We start from the raw sequence: 9,851 nt of genomic DNA on the forward strand, positions 1-9,851 counted from the left end.
CTGGAACACCTTAGGAAAAATGGCTTATATGCCAAACCAGAAAAACATGAATTTGACTGCACCATATTTGATGTAGCTGATTTTGTGTCATCAAAGAGGATCACCATGGATCTATGAAAAATTGCCAGCATTATGGACTGGGCCCCACCAAGGACCATCCATAACATCCAGTACTTCCTGGGATTTGCAAACTTCTACTGGAGGTTTATCAAGGAATTCTCTTGAGTACTTGCCCCAATTACCCAACTCCTCTACGAGAACTCCACCTGCATCAGGACATCAGAGGCCCAATGGGCTTTTGAGCAACTGAAGGACTTCACCTCTGCACCCATATTGAGGCACCCGGATCAATCCAAGACTTCGTTGTCAAGGATGCTTCCAATTATGCCATTGGGGCAGTACTGTCACAGCTTCAGAGGTCATCAAGCATTCTCCATCCATGCACATTCTACTCCAGGAAGGTAAGTCCTATGGAGCAGAACTATAAAATCTATGACAAAGAGCTGCTAGTCATCAAGACTGCCTTGAGGAGTGGTGTGACCACTTGGAGGGTGCATGTTTTTCCATCCACATATTCACCAACCACAAAAACTTTGAACACCTGCAAACTGAGAAAGCCCTCAACCAGTGCCAGATCCAATGGTTCCTGTTTTTTCACACTTTGAGTTCACTACATTACTGACCTGGAGGCCAGAATGGCAAACCCAATGCACTCTCCCGCAAGGGGGAGTGCCTTTCTGGCATAGAAGGACCACCAGAACCTTCCGCCATACTGAAGTCCCACAATTTCGCCAATGTATTAATGAACATGGACCTATTATCCCTTACAAAATCCTCCTTATCGAGCAACCAATTGGCGACTAAACAGATGTTTCCCAATGTTGAGCACAACCCAGGTTTTTCTGTCAAGAATGGGATACTTCTGTTCCAAGGCTGTGTTTATGCACCTGAAGGCTCACTCTGTCTTGCAATTCTCTGACTATGACTCACCTTCTGGCCAGCCATTTTGGACATCGGAAGACCATGAAACTGATCACATGACATTTCTGGTGGCTCCAACTGCATGCCTCTGTGAGGTTGTACATTGACTCATGCAAAGTATGTTGCTACATGAAGGCCCTCCCATGCTAAGCCCCTCGGTCCCCTGACCTACTCCTTCACAACCCTAGGAATCTATATCTATGGATTTTATTGTACAGTTCCCTAATTTCCAGAACCACACCATCATATTAGTAGTAGAAGACCTCCTCTCCAAGATATCCTACTTAGTGCCCTGCTGCAAGATCCTCACCACAGAGGTGACAACCCATCTATTTTTTGACCATGTTTTAAGGCTTATGGGTTACCTTCCAATACCATGTCACACCACAGACCACAGTTCATCTCCCACTTTTGGCAGGAATTTTTCCACCTCTTAGATATTGACCTATGTTTCTTCACCATCTATCATTGCCAAACGGATGGGCAGTTGGAATGAGTAAATCAAGTTTTAGAGCAGTGCTTGTCGTGTTTTATCAAATTCCACCAGGATGACTGGGTCCACCTTCCACCCTTCGCAGAGTTCACCTACAACTCTGACCATAAGTCCACCCAATAGACCCCCTTTTTTTCCAACTACAGTTTCCATCCCCAGTTCCACCCATCACTCCCCTCGACTTCCCACATTCCTGCCACCCCTGACTTGGTCAAACACCTCCATCATATCCAGGAGGAACTAAGAGCCTATCTGGACACCACCAATGCAGACTACAAGTGATTTGCTGATTGCCACCACCTGCCTAACCCTCCCATCACCATTGAGGTCAACGTATGACTGTCAATGAAGCATGTGGATACCTCCTGTTCCTTCCGCAAACTTGACTACCGATACCTGGGACCCTTCCTTGTCACCCAGCAAATGAACCTGGTCACTTTCTCCCTCCAACTACCCCCCCCCATGTGAGTACACCCTTTATTCCATGTCTCTCTACTAAAAAAGTACACACCCCAACTCCCTGACGGGATGAATGCAGATGCCTCCTCCTCCAGTCATGGTGCAAGATCAGGAAGAATACCTGGTGAACTAAATCCTTGATTCCAAGATCCTCCAAGGGAAGTTCCTGTACCTCATAGGTTGGGAAGTTTATGGTCTAGAGGAGTGCTCATGGGAGTCATCAAGCAACATCCATGCCTCTGACCTAGTCCGTGAGTTCTACCAATCCCAGTTCAGTCCAGGAATGCCAAGATGCCCTCAGGGGTAGGGAGGTGTGATGTGAGGCAAACTCGCAGCCAAACCAGGGCTGCTCGCTCAGCTGCCCCTCTTACAGAGCTGAAGTGAGCCACCACACAGGCATACAGCAACAACTCATTACACTAACTTGCCCTTTTCTCAGTGCCTGCAGTGACTTAGCCTTCAGGCATGTGGCAGCAGCCTAAGCCTGGATAGTGCCTGGGTCAGATGACCCTAGGCTCAGGTATTTCCCCTACCCCTCCAGAGATGCAGATCAGTCTGTGTAGCAGCACTACCCAACCAGGAATCCTCCTGCTGCCTTGCAGTATATCAGACTCTCTAGATTCCCAGCCTGCTCCTAATCTAGTTCCTGCTCCTTCCCCAGCCTTGTTGGAACCCTGTTCCAGCCTTGCCCTAGTCTGGCCTTGCTCCAAGCCTGTAACTGACCCTCTCCAGCCTTGCCTCAGTCTCCTGACTGCCTCGGACTCTGACCATCTGGCTTGTACCTGGACTCCGGTTACAGTACTGCTTTTGGCTTGTCTACAAACTCTTATCTTGTTTCCAACTCCAGCCTGTCCCCGGATCTCAATTCCAGTGCTACCCTTGGCCCAGTCCCAACCCTACGTCTGACTTCGACCTCCACTTCAACCTTTAGGCCTGACTATCGGTAGGCAGCACCTGAAAGTATGGACATACTATTAGGATGGAAGACCAACACATTACGTAGCATGTTTACCAAGGAATGCCACTTCCCAGCTAGCAATGGCAGTGTTTGTCCCATCTAATCTATCTAATCTTTACTTTAGCTTCTTTTTTCTGATATGTGGGAATATGGTCTCTTAAAGTTTAAGAAAACAGCAATTGTAAAATGCAAGTTAAAGTTAAAATGTAAGAATTTTTTGTTCCTTTTATGTTTCTTCTCACTTTGTAATGCCTCTGTATGTGGGGAAATGGTCCCGCAATTGTGAGACATTTTCCTGGTTTCTATCCTACCCTGGTGGAATTGGATGGTGAAAGGATCTAAGTCCCTGCCCCAACTCCTTTTACCCAGATGCTTGCCTGACCTTGAGGACTTCGCTTCCACTCTCCCCGGCAGCAGGGTCCTAGTAATCCTGACAAGACTGGGCCCAGGATCCCTGGAGGCTTAACCCCCAGTCTTATTGTGGGTAACGGGGACAGGGGCTAGGATGTCCCCACTCTGACATACTCTCTTCTCACCAGCTACCTCCCTGTCCCGGTGATCGCTACATTGAGTTTAAACCAGATGCCATTTATTAAGCGACAACTGTATACAAATAAGGGGAAAATGGAAAAAGTTGGAGGAGCCAGGAATCCCACCCGATGGGCACAGGGACACCACAAACAACAGTCTCTGGGACTCGAGAAAATTCACAGTCTATTCCTTACACAGCCCAGGCCTCCTTCCCAGGCCCTGGCTGTGCTGCAGTGATACTGCAGGAAAGACACTCACTCTGGTGGTGGCTTCTTGCCCTCAGGCTGTAGCTGGCAGGACCCTTCTCCCCAGCATCAGGCTTCCCGTTGGGGTCATTTCCCCCGCCCTCAGAGGCCAGCCTATGAGGCCCTCTTGTCTGGCAATGGCACCCTCTGCTGGGCGCTCTCTCCCCAGGCCCCTTGCTCTCCCCTGCCTCTCTTGGTTCCAGTACTACCTGGCTAGCATTCACTCTCCCGGCTCTGCCCCTGCAGCACCCCCAGTAGCTCAGCCCTGGCTCACCGTCGGCATGGCTGGTCTCCGCTGCTCCAGCTCCGGGCTCCTGCTCTGGTTCTGGCCTGCTGCCCTGGCAGCCCCAGCTCACATGGAGGACGGGCCCTGGGCTCTTGACTCTCTCATTGGTCTGCCTGCCCTGTCAATCTGGCTGAATGGAGTGCTTGCGTCTCCCCATTGGCCCTGGGGACCTCAGTCTCAGGATCTTTTGTGACCCATCTCCTGTTTTCCTGGTACTGAGAGAGGGTCAACCAATCCTCACTCCACTAAGCTTCAGTAAGGGGCCAACAGCCCCCCACACCTCTAAATATAAATGGTCTTTTCTAATGCTTAACTCTGACATTAGGGTTTACTTCTTAGTACATGCAAATATCCCACAAGCGCACCACAGCCATTGAAACTGTCCAATTTCCTCAGGCGAGTTCCTTGAGGGAAAAGTTGGTTTCTGGCCAAAATGTTCAGGGCAGCTGCCACCTGTTTTAAACTGGTTTTTATACAACACGGAGACAATGAGCTAATTACTTGCTGATGCCCAGGTAGCAAGGCTATAGACAGGAGCAGATTAACTTTTTGTGGGTCCCCCTGGGGACAACGGGGAATGGTGCGGGGGGAGAGGAGCGATTCCCAGAGTGACGGGCTGGCCATGGGCAATGGAGCACTGCAGCAGGGGCAGCCCCACTCCACTCAGCCTAGTGCGAGGGCACTGTTTACAAACTGGCAGCCACCAGATGCGCACTGGCCTGCCTGGCCCTGTGCGTCCCTTCCCCTCATGGTGGGACTATGCCGCGCACCACACTGCCCCACCCCAGCCCAACGCCCCCCCCCGACCCGCTATACCCAGTGCCCCCAGGTTCTGCTATGCCCATGCCTCCCCACCCAGAGACCTCCTGTCAAGGACCCTCCACCACAACTGCACAGCACCCTGCACACCATCCCCCAGCCCAGTGCCTCCCCCCACCACAGGCCCCCCCCCATGCCTAGCACCTCCCAGCCCCACCATCACAACTGCACAGCGCCCCACACAGAACCCCCAGTGCCTAGCACCCCAACACACACAAACTCTCCCATCCGCCACTGCCAAGCAACTCCCCCCCGCCCCAGAGACCCACTGCCCCGCACCCTACCCCCCAGCCACACTTACTGGCCTCGCTGGGAAGTGACCATGTTTGCCAGGTTGAGCCAGCACGACTGGGGTTGGTCCCAGGGCAGGGATCACTCCGGTGCCTTGGAAACAGTGTGATCAGCCAGGCCAGAGCGGAAGTGGGGCCTGCCCAGGCCAGGCTCCCTCAGGACCCACTTGCCTGGCAATGCCTGGCCAAGCCCCGCCCCCGGGTGCCTTCCCTCAGCCAAGACCAGCCCAGCCTCTGCACCAGTTCCAGGTGGCTTAGCTCTGGGGAGGCAGGCGGGGCCCCATAGGTGGCGGGCAGCAGAGACTGCTCAGAGCCAGAGATTGGAGAGTGGGGCAGATGCCTGGGACGCAACCCCGACATCCTGCCTGTCCTGGCCGTGCCCAGCGGCCCCATGGCCAGCAATCCTGCTCAGCTCACATGGCGGAGCCCAGCTGCTGGTCAGCGAGCCCCCTACAGGCGAGCTGGACCTGCTGGCTGGGAGCCACTCATACAGCAAGGCCTGGGTGCTGGACTGCCCCGAATGAGGGGCCAGACCTGGCTATGTGGATGGGTTAGCCGGGTCCCTAATGAACCCCTTCCCAGTGTGGGTACAGAACCACACCCGCACTGGTGCTATTGTAACCCAGTACTGGCTATAGCGGTCTATAAGGACCGTCTTCCTCCACCCAGCCTCCTCTCCATTTATACAAAGCCCTGCTAGCATTAATGCCTCACAAATATGGGGAGGGCAGAATGCAGTTTTTGTAGAAAGGTTAGTGCAGCTACATGTTTTCCTTAACACAATTGGCATCTTCAAGGTTTTACTAATTTTGTAACTCCTAATGTAATAATGGTCCATTATTTTAGAAAAATCTCTCTCTGTGTCTCACACACACAGGAGAACAGCAAATGAAACTACACGGGCTTCAGGTCAAACCTTACGTTCACAGGAAACAAATATTTTTAAAGAAAAATTACATTTGATATAAACATTTCTATCTATTACCATAATTGATTTCCTGTTGCCTCTGAGAATAATATCAAGATGGGGGGAAAGTGGAACTGAAGGACATTGTATTCAAAATGATGCTTTTTGTTTTTTTATGATAGAGTTACATTTAACCAAATTTCATCTATATCGCTCAAAAAGAAAGTTGAGCTTGAGGACCATATTTTGCTTCCAAATACTTGTAGGTGCTACTGTATATTTCAGGAATTATTCCAAATGGAGCAGACAGCAGTCATCGTCAATACTTTGAAGTTGGGGAGAGGAAAAGAATTTACAGTTTTGAATTAATGAGTCATCCATCTTGAACATTAGGCACAAGTTTGTTATAAACAATAACACACAGGAGATGGTATAGTCTAATGCAGTATTCCACACAAGGACAGTGAGCAAGGAGAATGATCCTGTGTTCTGATGTAGAATGAATCACGCGGACAGGTCTCTTGACTTTTACCCACTTTTTCAGCTGAGTTGGCTGAAGGTACAAAGAGCAGGAGCTAAAGGGGAAATCATGTGGTGCATCTTCTGTGGCCAGTTTGACAAGGGGTAATAGTGGGGGGGAAGTTCCATAGTTCAAGCTTGCAGAAAATAAAATTATAGCTCTTTATATTTAACAGACTGGATTAGAGTCTGGAAAATCAGCAAACTAAATGAATCCTGGCTCCACTGAAGCTGACTGCAAAACTCCCATTGATGGCAGTGGGGCAGAATTTCACCCTAACTCTTTTTAAAGTTCCTGATCTTATCCTTACTTAGGAGCCCAAATCTGGATGCAGGTGCTGAATTTTGTACCAAATTTTGAAAATGTGGCTTGAGTTACTTTGCCATATAACAGCTGAATGGCAGAGCCGTGACTAGAACTCAAGTGTTCAGAATTCCTGCCCTTGATATTGGAAAGGGTAGTAGCCCATCTCAGCATGCGCCCTGACAGAACAAAATGGAGGAGAACAGCCAGCTGGTGTCCCCAGAAGACCCACAGGATGCGGGGTGGTGTGGTGTGGGGGAGAGCTGGTGCCCCCAGAAGACCCATGGGATGTGGGGGGGGGAGGGAAGAGAAGCCATTGTGCAGTCAGCAGGCATGTTGACAGGGCTACTACCCTCTCCAATCCCAAGATTTTCCTGGGGGACCTAGGAATTAGGGGTTTCCACTTCCTAATGCAGTTAAGGGTTCCCTAGTTATTGTGCTAGGCCTCATGGGGTCTTCCCCTGCAGCTTACTGCAGAGCCACTGCAGTGAGAAAGAGAGTGTTTCCTACTCCTACTGCTCTGTTTGCATGTGTGCACATGTGCACATATTGTGGGGTACAAGAGGCTGGCTCCTAGGATAGCCCTGGAATTGAGAGAGAAAGACCCTTCCTGACTGCAGCACCAAAGATAAAAGCTGAGGGGAAGACCGGTGGAGTTTGTTGTGGTAATGGGGACTGGAAGGAGAGCAGCCAGTTTGAAGGGGGAGATGGGGAGATTGATTTTGGCAGGTAGAGGGTATATCTACATACCAGCTGGGAGGATGCGTCCCAGCACTGGTAGACAGACATCTGATAGTGCTGACTGAGTTAGTGCACTAAAAATAGCATTGGCCACAGTGGCATGGGCTGTGGTTTGGGCTAGCCTCCCTCAAGTATAATCCTGCCTGACCCCATAGGTACATATTAGGACAGCTAGCCTGAGCTGCTGCCTATGCTGCCACTGCCACGCTGCTATTTTTAGCATTCTAGCTCGAGCAGAGCTAGAGCATGTCTTTGTCTACATGTTCTGGGAAGCACTCTCTCAGCTGCTATGTAGATAGAGCCTTAGTTTGAACTGCAACTATGACAGCCAGGCTGGAAAATCAAATGGAGATGTGAGATTGCACAGAGGAGGAAAGGATGAGTATTGAGAGGGAGTCATCAGGCATGAGTGCAGATGATGTCACCCAGAGATAAAGTGTCAGGGAAAAGGAGAAGAGAATTGAGAGGAGAGATTTGCAGGATGCCAAACAGAGGGAAGGAGATGGAACCACTGAAAATGCTGAAGGAGGCTTTCATCAGTAAGAAGAGAAAGGGAAGCTAGAATTGAGGAGGGAGTGAATTGAGGAGTGTGTTGAAAGTGGCAGACAGATCAAGGAGGAGTCAGGAGACTTGGCCAGGAGAAAGTGACCTCGGTTAAAGATGTTATGGGAGTACGCAAGCCTCAGAAAGTAGATTCAAGGGGATTCAGCTGTGAGTAGAGAAGGGAGTTGGTGGCATTCAAGTCACCTGGAGAAAAAGGAAAAGGAAGAAGATTGGGTAGTTGAGAAGAATGATAGTTTCACTCAATGGCTCTAACATATGTATTGGAAATGCTATCAGAGCAAGCTAGCTAAACAGTATTTTAAAATCTTTGTGACACACTGATGTACAGTTAAAAAATAAACCATTACCAAAAACAGGGTGCAAAGTAAATATTGTGTTTATTGAACTTCTTTTGCATTCATTGCAGCAGTCTTTAGCACAGAAATTATTTAATTGGCATAGACAAGTGTTTATTCCTAGCAAATAAATGTTGTTTTTCATTGCTCAAAATAGTCACATTCCAAATCTTGTTTTATAATCACTATAAAAACCCAGCTGCAGGGAGGTGCGACGCACACTTCTAGGGATGCTGAGTGTAAAAGCTTTTCTCTCAGCCCCCAAGAAGGTGCTGCTCTCTAAAAATGTCTTGCTGTTTAGTGAATGGACGAGGACAGCTGATAGTCAAAGACATTTTGTGAGCTAGTGAAAGATCACATGCCAGAAAATTAAGCTTTTTTGAGTGGGCAAAGTGAAACACTTGGTGATGAAGAGTTAAAAATTGGTACATCCTTAGAACTCAGCACTCTACAGCACATGCTACTGTAACAAACTGTGGCCATATGCCCAGACACAACGTTATAGGAGCATAGGGCCAGCTGTTAACGGAGACATAATCCCACACAGTAAGCCATGTATGCCATTCACAGAGTCTGTTCATTGACCCGTAATACAATCTAGATGACTATTACATTAAAGGAGCTCACTGGTGGGCTTGTCCTGCCACATGTGGGTAAAATGGCAGAGAACCTGGGTTTGTTCTACCTGACTGGGTTTCACCTGTCCAACAGCAAGCAGTTCAGACCTCTTTCTCAGTGACTTGCAGAGGTGATGCAAGTATCTTCTCTACTCCTGGCCAAGATTAGAAGTGAGGCTGGGGAGCCAAACCTAGGTTGATTGCCTCTGTATTGGGTAGTGCTTGTTGATAAAGCGTGGCCATGGTATCAGCTGGATCAGAGGGACCACATTGTCAGCTGTGCTTATATTAAAGTGTGGTGTCTGGAGGTGTTATCAGTAGAGAAGGCCTTTTCATTTTCACATGGCTGGATGTATTGGTCTATAGTTTGGATAAGGTAAATCATTTTAACTTCTAAAGCACATCTCTGTATTTTTCTGCAGCTTGCAACTGGGCAACAAGTACTAACAACACTGTCTCACTGATCTCAAATACTTTCTAGAACATAGATGTGACACAGCGAAATCCTGGATCTGAACATCATGGATTTTGGGAAAGTTCAGGTTTAGATCAGAACTCTGCTGCTGGCCCCTATCAGTAAAATGCTTGAAACTGACACCACATTTGGGAAAGTTTGGTTTTGCAACCAGATCTGAACTTTGCAGCTTGGGTTCATCATAGGATTCAATTTTGCAGTGTGGGTTCTGCTGTTCAATTTTCCAGGTAATCTAGGTGCTCATGATATTGGAAAAATCCAATAGAAAAAAAGCAATTATAACACAGAGAGTTTTGTGACACCCTAAGAACCTCTCACTGCCAACTA

This window comes from Natator depressus, chromosome 10 (assembly GCF_965152275.1).
Source record: "Natator depressus isolate rNatDep1 chromosome 10, rNatDep2.hap1, whole genome shotgun sequence".
Classification (NCBI taxonomy): Eukaryota; Metazoa; Chordata; order Testudines; family Cheloniidae; genus Natator; species Natator depressus.